Below are 20,873 nucleotides of genomic sequence, written 5' to 3' on the forward strand. Positions count from 1 at the left end.
GGATGCAGAATCTGTTTATCTGCTCATTTATTCCACAAGTGCTTACTGAATTCTGGCATTATGCTAGCCACAAGTTTACACATGTTAATATAATATATTCCTCGGTTTTAAAGTGATTAGAGCTTACTGACCAGCAATCTTTTCCAATCTTTATATGATCTAGGCAAATGATTTTGCGTAGATCATGATTAAACTGTTAAGCACCTTTAAAAATTATCTTACCTTTGTAATTTGGTTAGACTAATTTATTCCAAAGTTTAGTTTCAGTGATGGTATTGTTCATGACCTTTGCCAGATCACATATAATCTCTGATCATTTACTTAATGTATTTTTCTTTGTATCAACTGGCTATTTCTACCTAAAAACAATTGAGATAGCCAGGTGGGAAAGGGTCCCTAGAGAAACCCCAACCAGCCTGCCCACTGAGGTGGAACCTCAAGAGGTTCACGCCCTTTGCAGGGGAAGGAGCTTGGCCCCTCCTCTTCCTGTGTGAAACCTGGGATTCCAGCGGCCTAGCAGGAAATGCTGTAGTGGAGGGACGTGGCCTTGGGAGAATCCCTGTTTCTCCCTCTTTTTTTCCCCCACTTTTACTCAGTAAAATCCTGCTTTTCTCACCCTTTTAAACCATCTGGGAGCCTAAATTTTCATGGCCATGGGACCGACAAGAACCCTATCTTCAGTTGAACTAAGGAAACGTTCTGCCACACAATTATTTAAAATATAAAGCTTAAATCAGTACCATAAGTAAGAGATCAATACCATTTGCCATAAATGTTTGGTAACCATAAAAATAAATACAATGAAAACAAAACAATACTGTGATGTATCATACTTAGATGCAGTTTCCCGATCAGTGGTCAATAATGGCTTTCATGTTGTTAAGAATGGGTATTAGCAATAGTTAGAAAGGTGTTAAAGGTATATTTTCAACGAATTGTTGCATTTTCCTTAACCCAACGTTTCCCAAAACAACAAAAAAATTATGAAGTTACGAATGCTGATTCAATAATACATCATGCATAATAGGGAGAATAATAGATTTAACAAATGCAAAAATTTCCTAAAGACTCTAAAAAATAAACATTGATATTAAAATACATCCCCATGTGTAGGAACTCCCCAAACCTTCTCGCTCTTGCCTGCCTGCCTGCTCTCTTGCTTACTTGCACCTTCGCTCGCCTCCTCCTCAAAGATCGAAGGTGCTCTGACCAGAGCCTGCCACTCTGGATGGGAGACAGAAGAGGTGGCTCAGGGAAAATGAGGCTGCAGTGCTGGTGGTAGGAAGATACTGGGCAAGGACAAGAAGCAGGAACAAACTATCATCAAGGACCTGGTCATGACCAAGTATCAGACGCAGGGGTGGCATCGCCAACTGTGTACTTTGGTCCTTAGTGGAAGCATTCAGCTCAGGTGTATGGGTACTGAGCCTGTGTGAGGAAGGTGATGCCATTATTATGGCAGAAACAGAAAAATTTCAAGAAAGAAGAGGAAATGAAGAAGGAATTGCTTTTCCCACCAGCATTTCAGTAATTGTGTGTCAGTTCTCTCCTTTGAAGAGTGACCAAGACTACATTCTCAAGGAAGGTGACCTGGGAAAAATTGACTTGGGGTCCATGTGGATGGCTTCATCGCTAATGAAGCTCATACTTTTGTGGTGGATGTAGCTCAGGGGATCCAAATAACAGGGCAGAAAGCAGAGGTTATTAAGGCAGCTCACCTTTGTGCTGAAGCTGCCCTAAGCCTGCCCAAACTTGGAAACCAGAAAACACAAGTGACAGAAGCCTGGGACAAAGTTGCTCATTCATTTGACTGCATGCCAATAGAAGGTATGCTGCCATACCAATTGAAGCAGCATGTCATCAATGGTGATAAAACCTTTATCCAGAACCCCACAGATCAGCAGAGGAAGGATCGTGAAAAAGCTGAATTTTATGTTTTTATCAGCACAGGAGAGGGCAGGGCCAAGGATGAGGGACAGAGAACTACTATTTACAAAGGAGACCCCGCTGAATAACATACAGTACAAATGCAAACTTTATACACCTTGTTCAGTGAGGTGGAAAGGCATTTTGATGCTGTGCCATTTACTTTAAGAGCATTTGAAGATGAGAAGTAAGCTCGGATGGGTGTGGTGGAGTGTACCAAGCATGGACTGCTGCAACCATTTGATGTTCTCTGTGAGAAAAAGGGTGAATTTGTTGCTCAGTTTAAATTTACAGTTCTGCTCATGCTCAGTGGCTCCATGCTGATAACCAGTGATCCCTTTGAGCCTGACCTCTGCAAGTCTGAAGTAGAGGTCCAGGATGCAGAGCTAAAGGCCCTCCTATAGAGTTCTTCAAGTTGAAAAACGCAGAAAAAGAAAAAAATGAAAGCCTCCAAGACTGCAGAGACCACTACCAGTGGGGAAACGTTAGAAGAAAAGAAACCTGCAGAGTCGGGTGGGGCCCATCTCCCCAGATTGCTGCTCCTGCCTCATCCCCTTCCCACTGTACCCCAGGCGCTGTGAAGTGCCTCCCCCTGGGACCACCAGCAGAGTGGGGGTCTCCCTGCCCGATCCCAGTTCCCCAACCCACACGCTTCCATCACCGGCTCCAACTTACTCTGGTCTTAGGAGGTGAGGGTTTCCAACCAGAGAAGACTACTTTAAATGAAAAAAAAAAAAAAAAAAGAAAGAAAGAAAAAAAAGAAAAGAAAAGAAAAGCAATTGAATAATAAAATCAGGAGTCAAAAACCAAAAAAGACAAAAAAGAAAGAAAGATACTCCCACAGAACAACAACAAAAAATCTCTTGGAACAACATAAAAACTTCTTGGAACTATTAAGTAATTATAGCAAGGTTGCAGAATACAGGTAAGTATACAAACATCAATCACTTTCCTATATATGAGCAAGGAACAAGTGGAATTTCAAACTAAAAATACATCATCTACATTAACAACCAATACCATGAAACACTTAAGTATAAATCTAACAAAATATGTTCAACATCTCTATGAAGAAAATGACAAAACTGATGAAGGAAATCAAAGAACTAATTGAAGGGGTATTCCATGTTCATTCATAGAAAGACTCAATATGATTTTTTCCAACTTCGTCTCTAGATTTAACATAGTCCCAATCAAAATCTCAGCAAGTTATTTTGTAGATATCAAAAAACTAATTATAAAGTTTATATGAAGAAGCAGAAGACCCAGAATAGCTAGCACAATATTGAAGGAGAACAACGTTGGGACTACTTGACTTCAAGACTTAGTATAAAGTTAGAATAATCAAGACAGTATGCTATTGTAAAAAGAAAAAAAAAATGGCCTGGTACAGCTCATGCCTATAATCCCAACAATTTGTGAGACTGAGGCAGGAGGATTGTTTGAGCTCAGGAGTTTGAGACCAGCCTGGCAAGATAGTGAGACTCTGTCTCTATACAAAAATTAAAAATTAGCCATGTATGGTGGCTTGCAAGTTTAGTCTCAGCAATTCAGGAGGCTGAGGTAGGAGAACAGCTTAAGCCCAAAAGTTTGAGGCTGCAATGAGTTACGATATTGCAATCTCATCACTGTACTCCAACCTGAACAAGACAGTGACACTCTGTTTCTAAAAAAATAAAATAAGAAAGACAAATCATTTAATGGAACACAATATAGAGACCAGTTAGAGACAAGAAATAAGCCCACACAAATGTCAACTGATCTTTGACAAGGAAGCAAAGGCAATACAATAGAGAAAAGATAGTCTATCAACAAATAGTGCTGGAGAAACATGACATCTACATGCAAAATAATTTTAAAAGGGAATCTAGACACAGACTTTACATGCTCCACAAAAATTATTTCAAAATGAATGATAGATGTAAATGTAAAATGCAAAACTACAAAAAGATAACATAGGGGAAGATTTAAATGACCTTTGACTTGGTAATGATTTTTAATATATAATACCAGAGACACAATCCATGAAAGAAAGAATTGACAAGCTGAATTTCATTAAAATTGAAAACTTCTGCTCTGCAAAATGTGCTATTAAAAGAATTAGAAGATAAGCCACAGACAAGAAGAAAACATTTGCCAAATTCACATCTAACAAAGGACTATCATCCAGAATAGACAAAGAACACTTTAACAATAAAAAAAGAACCACTGAGTTAAAAATGGGCAAAAGACCTCAAAGAGACACCTCATAAAAAAGATACCGAAGGCAAGTAAGCATATGAAAAAGTACTCAACATCATATGTTATTAGAAAGTTACACATTAAAACAGCAATGACATCCCACTACTCACCTATTAGAATGACCAAAACACAAAACACTGACAACACCAAATGTTGGCAAGGATATGGAGCAACAGGAACTCCCATTCATTGCTGATGGGAATGCAACGTGGCACAACCACTTTGGAAAACAGTTTAGCACTTTCTTACCACACAATTCAGTAATTGCACTCCTTGGTATTTATCCAAATAAACTGTAAACTTATGCCCACAAAAAAACTTATGCATAGATGTTTATAGTAGCTTTAATTTTCATAAACTCTGAATTTCTGTGAATATAAATTTCTGTAAATTTCAGTTTAATTTTTATAATTCTTATAATTCATTTTGACATATTTTTAACTTTTGAAAATAAGCCTGATATCCTTTATTAGGTGACTAGACAGATAAACTGATAATACAATTTAACAATGGAATATTCACACTCAGATGAAATGAGCTATCAAACCATGAAAAGACATGGAGGAAGTTTAGAAGCATATCACTAAGTTAAAGACACCAATCTTAAGAGGCTACATGCAGTATTATTCCAACTACAGGACATTCTAGAAAATGCAAAGCTCTGGAGACAGTTTAAAAAAAAATCAGTGATTGCCAAAGATTAGGTGGAAAGGAGGGTGAATACATGGAATATAGAGGATTTTTAAGGCAAAGAGGTTATACTCTATGATACTCTAATGGTAATCATGTCACACATTTGACAAAACCCATAAAAATATACTGCTACTATGTATCCACAGAATTTTCTTTAAAAACACATAGAATGTACACCACCAGTAGAAAACCCTTCTATATAAACTTGGACTTTTGAGTAATGATGTCAATAGAGATTCATTGAATGTAACTAATATATCACTCTGGTGTGGGATGTTGATTACAGAGGAGGCTGTGCAAGTGTAGCAACAGCCAGTGTATGGGAATACTGCAATTTCTGCTCAATTTAGCTGCGAAAGCTAAAACTGCTCTAAGCAAATAAAGTCTGTTTAAAAAAATACAGGAAAAAGATGCATTCCCATTACATTCCTCTAGTTAGTTTAAAACATAAATGAATTTGTCTTATTTTGTGGAGTTTCAGTAACTGATCAATTTATGGAGAGGTTGTGTTCCCAGGTCAACTTATATGTCAATTGTTGGACTCAGACCAAACTTTTCCAAAGAGACAACTGTTAAACCCAACTAAATATGGCCTGAGAAGGACTCTGTGCTTTTCTATTTGAGTGCTTGTGGAGGAACCGCAACCTGACTTAATATAATAGGTAGGCAAAATTGAGAACCTAACTTGGGAGAGTGCACCTGTAACAGTGGCTGAGTCTTGGCCAATCCCAGCAGCCATAATTCAACAGCTCATACACTGTCGAGTGTTCAAACTGCGTTCAAATAGGGCAAGCGCTGAGCTGTAACCAATCCAGTTATTTCTGTACCTCACTTCTGATTTCTGTAGGTCACTTCCCTTTTTTGTCTATAAATCTTCCACCATGTGGCTGTGCTGGAGTCTCTCTGAATCTGCTGTGATTCTGGGGGCTGTTTGATTTGCAAATTGTTCATTGCTTAATTCAGCTGAAGTTTTGCTCTTAACACAATGTTCTCAGAGTATTTAAATTCCTAATTCTCATCTACAAAAGCTTTTTCAGCTCAGTGTATAGCTGAGCATCTGGGCTCAATATTTAAAAATTCGACATGTTAGGTACATCAGTTAGAGCTTTGTACCCATTCTCATAAAAGTAGGACTGTATGAGTTCTGAGTTGCTTTCATCTGGATCTCTGCCCCAGCATTTCTGAAAAAATAGATAGCATAAGAATTCTAGATTTATGGAAAGGGAGGGGAAGTTTCTTGGATAATATACCATAGTTGAATGCACAAAAGGTGGTGGTTTTCAGGGGAGACTATGGCTGGTTATAAATCTCTGGAGGTTACAGGTTGTAAGTTGGAGAAGGCATTTACGTATGGATTACTTGTAAGTTTTTTTTTCTTTAGCTAAGAGTTTCTAACTTATACCTGTATTCTTCCAAATATGAGAATCATAATCATGGCCAATATTTAGTGGGTGGCTTCATGTGCAAGAAATTAAACTAAAGACTTGGTATGGATTATCCAGTTAATCCTCAAAACAACCCTAAGAGATAAGTACTGTTATTATCCCCATTTTACAATAAGGAATTTAAGCTTGGATAGCTTCAATAACTTGCCCCAAATCTCAGATTTAATAATTGGCTATGTGTGGATTTAAATTTATTTAGTTTGCTAGTAGAGCTCAAACATCTAACTGCTGCTTAAGGAAGTGGCTCAAATAAGAAAAAAAGAAAAAGCCTTGTTATCGGACTTGTTTAAAAATCAGCCTTGTTTAAAAATCAGCCTTGCTATCGGACTTGTGTCCATAAACACATAATGTGACCAGAAAATACACCAAAATAATTGAGGGCTCTGCATAATTCAGGTCACAAAATATTATGCTAACCTGAAGAATCCAAGTAAGTCTCCAAAGATCAACATGAGTCCATTTACCTGAAAAATTGTGCATACTCACCTCAGTTTTTATTTAAAGAACTGAAAGAGGATGCAAAAATTTGCTGCTTCCAAATTGACATGTGCATAATAATTTTCTATCTCACATCCACTGTGCTTTCACTTCTACTAAGCGAACCTTAACTGAAACAATACTTTGTTTCCTGTTTGATTGTTTTGTAATAAGCCTGGGCTAAATACTGGAAAGAGTGCTGTGAAGAGAAGAGAACAATAAGCAGAGAACAGAGTAAATGACCTATCTGAGCAGTAGCCTCTTCGATTCTTTGATCTGGGGAACCCTCTGATCAATGCAACATGCCGAGGCATAGGTCAGGGGTTCCCTCTGCATCCAGTGGTAAAAGAGATGCTTTGCCTAACTGCTACTCGGGGAAAACAATTGGGCTGAAGCTGGAGGAGCAGAAGAGAGAGGGATTGAGAGACCCAGCAGGGAGCCTGAACAGAAGCATTCACTTCACGGGTTGTTATGGCATGACCCAGAAGGCAGTGATGCGAAGTGCGTCACAAAAGCAGGACTAGCCTCATAAGCTTCTAAAACTGAGTTTTAAGCATATGTGATCTGCCTCCTGAACATTTGTATCTCTCCATAGGAAGGAGGATGAAACAGCTGCACATGTTTTCTCCAGTGCTGTAGACCTGTCATCAGCACTGCATTGTTTACATATGGCTGTAAGGTCTTTAAGCCCAGGATCCCTTAGCTATACAGCAGGGACAGATATTTACATGACAGCTATGTCAATTGGAAGCAGACTTGTGAGCTTGTTTGTTTCACTGAAGCTTGAGTCACCACCACCTGCCCCCTCCCCCACTGCCCCAAAGACACAAATCTAATTCTTCCCTCTTTTTAAAATGAACTCCATGTTAATAATAGAACTGCAGTGCAGATGCTCAAAATGGAAATAGCTGGCATTTCCCTAACAAGACTCATAATTCTGCTAGAAATAATGGATTTCAAGTGAAATAGCTTGAGTCCAAAAGAGTGGTTATAATTCATGACCAGACGCCCAAATGAAATCAAAATCTGGGAAACATGCAAAGTGCTAATTTTCTACATCAGTGGCATTTATCAAGTTCCTACTGATTAATTTGAACAGTGGCTTGGTTGTTCAATTGATAGAGTTTTGTTTGCCTTGCAAAGACATCTGAATGACATTGATTTAAATATTATTGCAACTTCCTGGTTTTTGCGAAAAGCTTTTAGCACTGTAAATCAAAACCCTCTGAATAACAAGTGGCTAACATTAGGTGTTTTTATTTTTATTTTTGTTATTCTTTACTATTTGAGGCAAGATTCCTACTTACCTCACCAATGAAGTGAATAGCACTGTATCTTTGAAGAACAATTCCCATATGTATTACAAGAAAGTGGTTTTTAATTCATTACTGTTGATTTAGTTTATGATTAGTTTTTCCAGATAAAGTACTTATTATGTAATAATGACTATTTACAATTAGCTTAGTTGAAAAATAAACCACTCCTAAAATGTTTATAAATAGTGAAATATTGATAATATGCCCTGATGTTGTTTGAATGTGTCTCCCAAACTTCATGTGATGAAAACTTGAAGCCAGATGCAGTGGCTCATGCCTGTAATCCCAGCACTTTGGAAGGCCAAGGCAGTAGGATCACTAGATCCTAGGAGTTCCAGACTAGCCTGGGCAACATAAGTAATTAAAATTATTAAATAAAATTAACAATTAGCTGAGTGTGGTGGATGTGGTGGCACATAACTTTAGTCCCAGCTACTCACGAGGCTGTGGTGGGAGATCACTTGAGCCTAGGAAGTGGGAACTGGGGCCTAAGTGGGAGCTGTTTGGGTCATAAGAACACTACTCTCATGAATGGATTAATGCTGTTATGGTGGGAATTGATTCGTTATTGTGGATTGGGTTCTTTCTAAGTCAAGTCTGGCTCCCATCTTGCTCTCTCTCACCCACTGTTGCTCTTCCATTTCCACCATGGGATGAGGCAGCAAGAAGGCCCTCACAAGACGCTGGCACCTTATTTTTTGATTTCCCAGACTCTAGGACTTTTAGAAAATAAACGTCTGTTTTTTATAAATTATCCGGTCAGTCTATGGTCATTTGTTACAATAACACAAAACAAACTAAGACATGACCTAAAACTTCTTTTCTATAATCCGACAATGTAAAACAGAAAAATGTTGTCTGACTTGGTGGATTAGTAATACCCTCTTCGCCCACACTAAGATGTCTATGTCCTAACCCAGAGCTTACGAATGTTACTTTATCTGGCAAAAGAGACGATGCAGATGTGATTAAGTTAAGGACCTTCAGAAAGGGAAGTTATTCTGGGTTATCTGGGTTGACCTGATACAATCACGGGGTCCTTATAGTGGGGAGGCTGGAGATTAGTGTGACTAAAGGCTACAGAATACTGGAAGCAAAGAGAGACGAGAAGGTGCTCCGCTGCTAACTTTGAAAATGGAGAATTGGGCCACGAACTGAAGAATATAGTTCTGGGAATTGACAAAGGCAAAGAAATATATTTTCCCCTAGAGCTCCTGACAGAGCCCAGTCTTGTCAACACCTTGGTTTCGACCCATGTTGGCTTCATAGCTGTAAGATAATAAATTTCTATTACTTTAAGCAACCAAGTTTGTGGTACTTAGTTACAGCAGCAATAGGAAACTAGTAAAATAACACACTGACTAACCCCAGAACTTAGAGCAATTAATGCCTTTAGATCGGTGGAAGGAGTGATTGTTTCATTATGACTAGATAATATAGATTAAAATTTAGTATATTCAATTAGCTTAAGGTAAAATATTTCTAGGCATTTTAAAGTGAAACACAGTCATACTACTCTGAAGCCATGTTTGGTGATTTAGGATTCTGTTCAGCTGAACATGGCTGGTCCCAAAAGCAGTGTGCCTTTGGAATACTCAAAGGGTGCTGAAAGGACTAAGATAATGAATGAGCTGTCCAATTACTCAGGAAATTATTAGCAAGTGTTGTACAATTCATGTTCTATCATTATACATCATTCATCAAGTTAACAGCTTCAAACTGTTAATTGAGGCTCATATTTCTCTAAGTCTTTTTTTAAAATTCAATATATTAATACGCAAAATTTGTTATCTAATTAAAATAGAGAAGAGATTTTTCAGAAAGACAGTAGCCTAGAACTTGGGTTTTGAAGTCAGAGAGAACACAGGTTCAAATCCCAGCCCTAACATTTATTGAATTTGTGACCTTGAGGCTGCAACCCAATCTCCGTGAACCTTGGTAAACGGAGAAAGCGTCCTTTCTGTGGGTTTGTTGTGAGACTTAATGAGATGAAGATGATCAGTAATGATTATCTGAGAATATCATCAAGGTGGCATCATCTTCAGCATTGAAAACCTCTTACACACCTCATCCCAGAGAGTCCTGTCAGTCTTGAAGATCTAGGGCTTAATTTGAGATCCAAAATCTTCATTAAATTTCATATAGAAAGAAGGCTGATCTGGCTGGGAAAATATATCTAGTCTGTCACTGAGGTGTAAAGAATGTGAAGTCCAGATATAGACAAATTCGCAGCCATAGAAGCTGTATTGTTCTCCTGATAGGATCTTCCCACATGCCAGCACCTCCTATTTCTTGCTTCTTAGTAACAGAAGATAGATATTGCTATAGAAAATCTTATTCTTCTCTAGAAATCTGTGGTTTAAAATTATAATAGCTTTGGGAAACTCATAGAAAATTAGGATCTTGGGTGAAAAAATAATCTCTAGGCTTTCACCATTCTATCCAGAAGGTGCTTTAGAAACCAAAATAATGGCTGGCCATGCTGGCACACACCTGTGTTCCCAGCTACTCAGAAGCTGAGACTGAAGGATCCTTGAGCTCAAGAGGTCAAGGTTGCAGTGAGCCATATTCACTCCACTGCTCTCCAGCCTGAGTGACAGAACTAGACGGAAAAAAGAAACAACTGCAATAAGTCATGCCTAATTATTTTTCCTTGGCTAGGTAACATAATCTAAATTAGAAAACAATTAGGTGATTATTTACTGCTGTTTTTCTCCTAATCATCTATAACTACAAGTCAAACAAGGTTTGAAAATAAAATGTTTCTTATCTATTATTTAATGATGTTTCATTTTTGTTAAACTAGTTTTCAGAATAGTTTGAAAATGTCTGTTGTAAAAAGAACAATAAACCAGACACAAAGATTCCTGGAATTTGATTTTAATTTTGCTACTTTCTATATGGAGAAACTCTGTGTGTATAAATCGATGAATTTCTAGTTTATTCATTCAAAAATTAAAACGAAAATTTTTCCTTTTCAAGATTACATAGGCAAAAGTGCCTGGCATGTGGTATACCTAATTTTCAGAGCATTTTCTCTACTTTTGCTTATAAAGCAAATACAGACTTCAGTCCACAAACACAAACATGTAAGAAATATAATGTAGATTTATTAGTTTGTCTAATACTCAATGCTGAACTCAAGAGTATTGAGTTCCTGAGGGATAAAAATTATAATCCAAGTTCATCCTGAAGGCTTACTTCTCAGACAATGAAAATATGTTCTTGTGGGAGTCAAATTGCCTGAGTTTCAGTTGTGGCTCCATCAATAATTATTTCTGAGATCTTGGGCAAGGTATTTTACCTTTTGTGCTTTAGGGTGCTCATAATAGCAATAGCTCCATCGTAGATTTGTGTGAAGATCAAATGACTTAACACATGAAAACCACTTACGATGGAACTAACGCATGTTGAGCCCTTAATAATTGCTAGCTATTGTTTTTATATTATTACGTGACACTACCAAGTTAGTAGTTGGTAACTGAATGCTGGTGGAGTTAGGACAGGTAGGGGCAGCTCTGCATCTCAGATGTCGATTCTCCATATGGCTCTGAATTTGGCTCCTGAACTTTATGATGAATTCCATAATCTCTCATATTACCGGGCCCAGCTTTTACCTTGAATCTAAGTGTTTGCTCTGCCTCTCAGCTATGCCCACACTTAGTCCAGAGATACTCAGTGAGATTGCCTGAGACTGTACGTGCCTGGACAAGCCAAGTAAGGAGTTCTTCTCCAGGGGCTGTCTCTACTTTCTAAAGCTCCACCCAGATTCTGCTCCTCATCCTTTGTAGGAATGTCAACTGAGATGGAAAAGCAGACCAAGTGGCTGGGTTCAGGGCGCTTGGCCTTTAGGGATTCATCACTTTCTAAATTTTTATTGCTTCTCCTTCATTCGTCCTCCTTTTTCCACAGGGCATCAAAGCTTTATGGGATGAAAGTTCATGTTTCCAAATACACTGTTAAAGGTATCTGTCTTTTCAGATCATCTCAGACCTAAAGGTTATGAAGGTGTTTTTCTGCTATTGTTAAGAATCCTTATTTCATTTCACTTTTTGCGTTTATACCTGAGTCAATCTGAAATTGAATTTTTAGTGTGCTGTGACGTAGGATGTCCAGATTAATTTTTAAAAATATGTCCATCCAATTGACCCAGCACCATTTAATGAAATAAGACCATTTTTCCACTACTGTGGTACAATGTAACAATTACAGTTCTGTTCTATTTCTACTATAGGGATCTATTTGTCTATGCTTGCACAAATTATTTTGTGCAAATACTATTTGTCTATGCTTGCACAAATTATTTTGATTGCTAGAGATTTAAAGAAAATATTGATATTTGGTACTGAAAATCCTCTAGTTTTGTTCTTCGGTATTACTCAGAAGACTCTTAGGTCTTCGTGTTTCCATATACCTTTTAGAATCGGCTTGTTGTTTTACACACACACACACGGTACTGATAGGAGTTTGATTAGGTTTCATTGAATCCATAAATCAATCTGGAAACCATCTATGGCTTTACAATAATGAATTTAGTCCATGAACATGATACAACCCTCCATTTACTTAGGCCTTTAAAATCTTACTAATTTTTGTTATATTATGGAGGTTTTCATTCAATTGATTCTTAAGTATTTGATGTTTTTGATGCAGTGTAAAAATGTTAAAATTTTATTTTCCATTACTTTGTTGCCAGTATATAGAAATGCAATTGAATTTCATATAATATCTTGCATCCAGTGGCCTTGATAATTTTACTTAATTCCAATAGTTGTCTGTAAAATTTTTCTGCATTTTCAATGCACACTGTACACTAGCCTGCCATTTATAATTAATAAGCATTGTATGTCCTCCTTTTCCATTTTTATGCTCTTTATTTCTATTTCTTGCTATATTGCACTGCTTAGAATCTCTAGTACAATGTTAGAAGATATGTTTTGACATCCTCTACCAGTTCACCAATCCTATCTTTTGTTGTGTCGGTTGCTACTAACCTTCTAAATAATTCTGGCTAGTGTGCTGTTCAGCCCTACAGTTTCCAACTGATAATTTTTAAGATTCCAACTTTTTGATAAAATTATATTTTCATCTGTGTTTCTTTGTGTCTATTTTCTTGCACATATGAATTATAATTATTTTTAAAGCCAGTCTATAAATTTTTATTCATTTATTATTACACTAGGACAGAACGTCTACTAACTTTAATATCTGCATAGTCACAAGTCTCTTTTCATTCTCTGGGTTAAACGATCTCATTTCTTGGCATTCCTAATAATGTTTTTTAATATGGGTTGTAGACACTGGGTATAAGAAGAAAACTACAGAGATTACTAATTATACTACCTTCTTCCAAAGAGAAATAACATTTTCTCCTGCCCAGCAGGTGAGTTTAGAGAGCTAATCACCTTAGTCCAATCAGGCATGATGATGGTGATGGTTGGTGGTGATGCCTCAGTCTCTTGCAGGTAGATCTTTCCACTACTGTGGTACAATGTAACAATTACATGGTTACATAAGGTACATAACACAGTACATTGTACTTTGTACTGTGGTACAATGTACAATGCAACAATGTAACAATCTATTCTTGCAGGTAGATCACGAGTTTTTGAGTTTTTTTGTTTTTTTGTTGTTTTTGTTTGTTTGTTTGTTTGTTTGTTTTTTGCAAAAGTGTTGTTTTTTATTTTCCTTCTCTGGCCAGCTGCAGCCTCCAACCAACAAAACCTTAAAGCATTAGGGAGGGGGCAGGCTCGGGGCTGGGGTTGGGGACAACCCCCTAAGCTCCAGGGCCTGGGGTCTGACCTGAGAGGTTGGGGCTGCAGGAGGCTGGGGAGGCTCCTGGGGGTGGGGGAAGAGGATTCCTAGGCAGTAGAAGAGGATTCCATCCCGATTCCCAGACAGTAGCCTACCAGGTTTTTCAAATAAGGGCTTGGCTATTTATTGAGGTCCTTTCCCCGGACATATTCTGAACTCTAAATCTTTTTCTTCTCAATACTGCAAGATTAAGAAAATTTGACTCTGCTTCTCAGAGCTCTGTGGCTTAGCTGTTTGTTCTCCCTCTTCATTTACCTTCAGAATTCAGCAGTTTTGCCTCTCAAGTTAGATAGAGGTCACTCAACTATGCAGTTGTATCACCCCACTCCATAAACCCTTTGAGAGCCTTTATGGTTTCTCCTTCCCCTGTATTGACTCTCTACCCAGAGAAATCTTAGATGCACAGCCTCTGAGATTTATCCCACACTCAAAACGGGCAAGTGCCTCCAGGGAAAAACTGCAATTTTCTTCTGTGTAGAATCCTTTTTTTTTTTTTTTTTTTTTTTTTGAGACGGAGTTTCACTCTTGTTACCCAGGCTGGAGTGCAATGGGTGACCTCGGCTCACTGCAACCTCCGCCTCCTGGGTTCAGGCAATTCTCCTGCCTCAGCCTCCCGAGTAGCTGGGATTACAGGCACGTGCCACAATGCCCAGCTAATTTTTTTGTATTTTTAGTAGAGACGGGGTTTCACCATGTTGACCAGGATGGTCTCGATCTCTTGACCTCGTGATGCACCCGCCTCGGCCTCCCAAAGTGCTGGGATTACAGGCGTGAGCCACCACGCCCGGCCTCTGTGCAGAATCTTAACTCCCCTCATACTCTTTGCTTAGGGAACTCTGGTACCTTTTTGAAGATGACTTTGGGGCTGGGTGTGGTGGCTCACACCTATAATCGCAACACTTTGGGAGGCCAAGTTGGGTAGATCACTTGAGCCCAGGAGTTCAAGACCAGCTCGAGCAACATGGCAAAACCCCATCTCTACAAAATTTAGCCAGATATGGTGGTACACACAGGTGATCTCAGCTACTCTGGGGGCTGAGATGGAAGAATCATTTGAGACCAGGAAGTTAAGACTGTAGTGAGCCATGATCGCACCACTGCACTCCAGCACGGGTGACAGTGCAAAAACTTGCTTCAAAAAAGAAAAAAAAAAAGATGACTTTTGTACTTTTTATTTATATATAGTTGTTCATAGTGTGTGTATTGACCTGCCACAAACAAATCCATCTACTAAGGAAATACATACTTCTATGAATTTTGAGAGCTGCTCTTAGACCTACTTTAGAGAACAATTCTTTTAAAAAGTAGATTGAAGAGAGGAGTGGGCAGGGCACTTGGGCATGATCCATCCTATGGAAGAGTAACAAAATAACTCCAAACTCTAAGGATAAATAAGACTAATCCGGAGGTTGGCCACTGTGCATGATCACTCTAGACCAGGCGTCCCCAAACTTTTTACACAGGGCGCCAGTTCACTGTCCCTCAGACCGTTGGAGGGCCGCCACATACTGTGCTCCTCTCACTGACCATCAATGAAAGAGGTGCCTCTTCCTGACGTGCATCAGGGGGCTGGATAAATGGCCTCAGGGGGCCGCATGAGGCCCACAGGCCGTAGTTTGGGGATGCCTGCTCTAGACCTACATCCAGCTGAGTTTTATGTTAAGGTTCATTTTTAGTGAAATTATTTCAATGCCTGTGTAGGAATCTTCTGTGGGGTTAAGGGCAAAAATTGCCCTATTTTCTTCCTTCCCTGCTTGTCTCTTAGGAAAGCATTGTCCTGAGCATGTATTCTATTGCCACTGAAAATGACTAATTCATATAGTATGCAACCGTTTCATCTGGGGCACATTCTTCAAATTTATAGGGCTTACTAATTATACATTATCTAATGCAGTTGATCACATAGTTTTTTTCCCCCAGGAGTCATTCATTATTACACATTTTACCCCATTTTTTTATCCCCTCAGAATTACTCTCCTGTCTGGGTTTTGAAGTTCTTAGACAATGTGAAAACATAGTACGCCACCTTTACCAACCAGTCAGTTGAGATGGTCAGGTTTTAATTTTTGTGCACCAGCCTTTTCATAAATTATTATTGTTTTGTATGTTCTATGTCCTGCCTTTAAGCTATTGAATTCTGACTGTCAGGGACATTGAACGATGCTGGCCGTATGCATAGACTAGCTGCCCAAAGCAATTCCCATATAATTCTTTCCCATCACATTATATCTTGGCATAGTGATAGCACGTAAAAAGTAGATTTATAATGGCTATTAATGTCATTTGAGGAGCAAAGTCAGTGTCCATGCAAATGAGGGATTAATGTTGATCCCTAAATGAAGTGTTGGTGCAGCCAAATGTTGTGACAGCATTGCCTTGCAACCTGTTTAAGAGGCATTTCAATCATGATATGATAAATTCCCTCACACTGGTCTATGTAAACTCAATAAAGCAGGAAAGGCCATTCATCCAAAACATATAAGCCATTTGGGAACCTGAAAACATTTTGTTTAGCTTCTAAGAGAAAAGTCTACACTATTTTGCTTAGCTCTTTAAAGAAGAGATTTGGCCCCTATCACTAGCAGTAAGAAATAGTGCTTAACTTTCATGTTTAAGTAATTTTAATGATGGCCACAGTCACTATTAATCATATATTTTTCATATTCCGGGTTTGGCTGTAAATACTTTGCCAGCAGAATAATCCCTAGGTATTTACGGAATTGTTCTGTATAGCACATAGGAAATTTGTACTTGGAGCAGGAGTCTCTCTGGCTAGTACGTTGTTTAGGAAGTATTGAATTTATATAAACAAATACATCAATAGGATTGGCCCCATCAAAGTAGCAAGCCTTATTTCTAATTCATTTCTGTGATAGATTACAGTAACTTGGAAGCAAAAAAAAAAAAAAAAAAAATAGACTACTTACTTGAAAGTGTCAAATGCAATTATTACTTAGTGATTTTTCACTTTTAAGGGTCACAGAGAATACCTAAGACCTGGAGTTATTTGTTCTCATCACTGTTGCCGTTTTGCTTTGAGACTGCTGTGCTTTTAAAATGACCAAATAAAATGCCACAAATCTCTCTCTTCTTTCCCACCTCCTGCCTTCTGTCTCCATGCTCACCAAAGATACCCTTCAGTCATTTCAGGCAATCCAAAGCAAATAGAAATCTGAGACACTCCCTTATTTGAGCCTTTAATTATGATGATGTTTGGTAGATCCTAAACTGTCTTTGCTACGCTAATCATAAACACAAAGAGTTTTATAAATGACCTATGTTTAATCTACATCTTTGAGTTCACATATTTTCGTTCCAATCTGTGAAACAATTATCCCTTATTATAATTTAAATAGGAATTAATTCAACCAGAGATCCAGCCTCTCTCTTAGAAGACATGGTAGATTAATGAGTAAATATGTATTAGCATGTCTTCCAACTGCACATTATTGACCTGAGAGACAACAGGGAGCTATAATGACTGATTATGTAAATCCTCAATTGCAAATTGTTGCTAAACTCCATAATGTCATTAATTTACATTAATGTCAGTCTTTTCTTTATCAGACAGTTATTAATTAGCTGTTCCTTGACACATGCTTTGATGTAGACTTTTTGTGAGTCATTAAAGTCCTTTGTGTAGAGACCTTATTGAAGACCTTTTCGTTTGTGTATAATTGACAAACCAGATGACAGCTTTTACTGTCGATCGTAAAACTGCAGCGATTCACTCAGACATCGAATTTATATTTTGAAACCTTTCCTTTTAACGTTTTTATAGAGAAAAAGTTTAATTGCAGGCACATTTTATTATATGGTCTAAAATATGCCCTTTTTTGCAAGGTCAAGTTTACAGGAGTTTTCTAACCAAATGCACAACTGCTTTTAGAGATTTTGTAATTGGAAATTCTTCTCGGAATCACCCATCATGTATAAATTCTTTATAAAGTCTTGTGTTTTAAATTAGGTTTTCATACTAGTACAGATTTTCACATGTTCAATATGCCACCTAACTGAATTCAGCCCCCTGAACATCCAATGACTGACAGCAGCTACCTCCTGGAAAAGACCAATATCATTTAGATTCGAGGCAATGTTTACCAACTAAGGGTACTCCAGGTAACAGATTGTTTCCATTTTGTGTTTGTTTTATTTGAACTAATTATATTGTTATTCACTGTAATTCATTCATTTCTTTATGCATTCCAAAAATAGGTACTAAGCCCTAATACTTCTACACCCATAATTATCTAGACAGCAGTGAATAAAAGACAAATTCTTGCCTTCACTCAGCTTACTTTCTGAGGTGCGGGGAGCTAGACAATACACAAGAAAACCACATAGAACTTTAGAAGATAAAGTAGAGAGAGGTACAGATGAGTATAGGCAGTGCAATAGAAGCAAGGATCACTGTGGGGACAGGGAATTGTGGGGAGAGGGGAGTGCTGCAGGGAGAGAGGAGTAATTTTAAGACAGGTGATCAGGGAAAAGGTATGGGACAAAGGTTTGAATGAGAAGAGGGAGGAACTCTTACAGACATCTCAGGGAAAGGGGTTCTAGGCAGAGGAAACTGTGCCTGGAACTTCAGGAAGGCTTGAGTGGTGGAGCAGAGTCAGTGAGGATATGAGGAGAAAACAAGCGCAAAGAGGAGGTAGGAGGGGTGTAGGCAGAGCAGGAGGCCTGGGGGGCCTCTGAAAAGCTTCCTGCTTTGGAGGGCCTTGGGGCCGTTGAAAAGACTCCAGCTTTTAATCAATGGTGCGGAGCCCTGGAGGGATTGGAGCAGGATCTGAATATATTAACGGAATCTTTCTTCTTTATGTAAAAAAAAAAATAATAATAAGCTGTTTAGGATAGGTGAGTAGGCAAGGGCAGAAGGAGGGAGAACTCTTAAGAAGTTATTGCAGTAATCGAGGCTAGGATCAGGTGATAATAATGCTGGGTTAAGAAGAGGACAGATCCTAAATGCATGTGGCGTATGTAATACAATATGTATAATATCATATATAATCAAGATTTAGGATTTGCTTTTTGATTCAGTGCTACATACAAGAGAAAATCAAGGATGATCCAAACTTTTTGGCCTAAGCAACTGAGCTATAGAATTATCATTAACTGGCTGGGCATGGTAGTTCATGTATAGAATCCCAGAACTCTGGGAGGCCAAAGTGGATGGATCACCTGAGGTCACGGGTTTGAGACCAGCCTACCAACATGGTAAAACTCTGTCTCTACTAAAAATAGTTAGCTGGGCATGGTGGCAGGTGCCTGTGATCCCAGATACTTGGGAGGCTGAGGCAGGAGAATTGCCTGAACCCAGGAGGCAGAGGTTGCAGTGAGCTGTGATGGTGCCACTGCACTCCAGCCTGGGTGATAGAGTAAGACACTGGAAGAAGAAAGAAGAAAGAAAGAAAGGAAGAGGAAGAGGAAGAAGAAGAAGAGGGAGAGGAAGAAGAAGAAGAATAAAAAGAAGGGGGGAGGAAGAGGAGGAGAAGGAAGGAGAAGATAGAAGGAAGAGGAGGAGAATTGCCATTAACTGATATGGGAAGAAGCATAGGAGAAGCAAGTTGAATGGGATAGAATCAAAATCAGGAATTTGCTTTTTAAAACATGAATGATGTCATTTCTATCAGATACCTATTGGAGATAGCCAGTGGCAGTTGAATATTCAAAACAAGAGTTTAGGGGAAAGTTCCATGCTAGAAATGTTTGCTCAGAAATCATGAGAATGAAGATGTTGTTAAAAGTCATAAAACTGAGAAAGATCACCAAGATACAGAGGACAGAGTAGAGAAGACCTAAGAATGATCTCTAGAGAATTCCAGTGGTAAAAGGTTAACACGGATGTTACAGAACCAGCAAAGGAGACTAAGGAGCATTGACTCGTAAAGTAGGACAAAGACCAGGAAAGCCTTGTGGAAGCTGGTGAAAAAAGTGTTTTACGTATGGAATTCCATACTGCTGACGATCAGTCAAGTAGGAAGATTAAAGGTTAGCCATTGAATTATGTAACATGGAGGTCATTGGTGACTATGGTCAGAGAGCTGTAATGTAATGGGAGTAAAAGTCTGATTGCAGTCAGTTTAAATAGGATAGGGAAAGAGGAGTTGCAATCCATGATTATAGGAAACTATTTTGAGAAATTCTCTTGTAAAGGGAAGCATACTGAAATCCAGGATAAGATTTAGTTGATTACAAGAAATGATAGGGCTCTTGAACATGGATGTTGATGTAATATTTTTCTTGAACATGGGTGGTGATAAAATATTTTCTTGGTGTTAGAGAGCGCTCCATCACAGATATTTCTCATCCTGTGTTCCTCCCATGCCCAGAGTACACCTTCTGAATGTTTTAGAAGCAACAAAAGCACTCATGTAAGAAGAGAGTTAGAAAACTACCTTAAGTATTAGGGTCATGCACTTCCTAAATAACCACCCTTACCTCTAGGAGCCAGAGATCACCACCATCCTGGGTGTTGCTATCAATGAACAGTGCTTGAAAACTCCAGGTCCTTTGTCTGGTTTTATTTTTGACTCTCAGAAGAACATTAGGTACCCTTTCAAGTTTCAGTTGGTTCAAATTAAAATGAAGAGGCCCAACTAGATTGACTCTATAGTTCCTGTGGCATTGATATTCATGATGTTGGATGTTAATAACACTGTAGATTTCTAAATAGTGTGAACAAACTGCACTTTTAGAGAGGCTAATGTTTTCCTTTCGTAGTTGGAGCCTGGATCTGAAAATTATGACATCTGGAAAGTGATATTTGAAAGGTTTTAGGCCCTCAATTTATTCTAAGAGCATTTGCTTTACTCTCAAATAACTCCTGGGAAAGCCCCAAGTGAGGAAAATGATCCAAATGTAGATGCTTAAGATGAAGGTTCGAAGTACCAACTTTAAATCATTCTCCATAGATTTAATTGTTCCAGGGCATTTCTGCATGAATTTTTATAATGGTAACTGT

General features: G+C 38.4%; 1 pseudogene; it reads left to right on the top strand.

Moving 5' to 3' along the window:
- The window catches only part of LOC104650866 (proliferation-associated protein 2G4-like), a 51,351-nt pseudogene extending 48,844 nt beyond the window's left edge, over positions 1 to 2,507 (top strand).
- Positions 2,508 to 20,873: the final 18,366 nt, after the last annotated feature.

The sequence above is a fragment of the Saimiri boliviensis genome, chromosome 13, assembly GCF_048565385.1.
Source record: "Saimiri boliviensis isolate mSaiBol1 chromosome 13, mSaiBol1.pri, whole genome shotgun sequence".
Taxonomy (NCBI): domain Eukaryota; kingdom Metazoa; phylum Chordata; class Mammalia; order Primates; family Cebidae; genus Saimiri; species Saimiri boliviensis.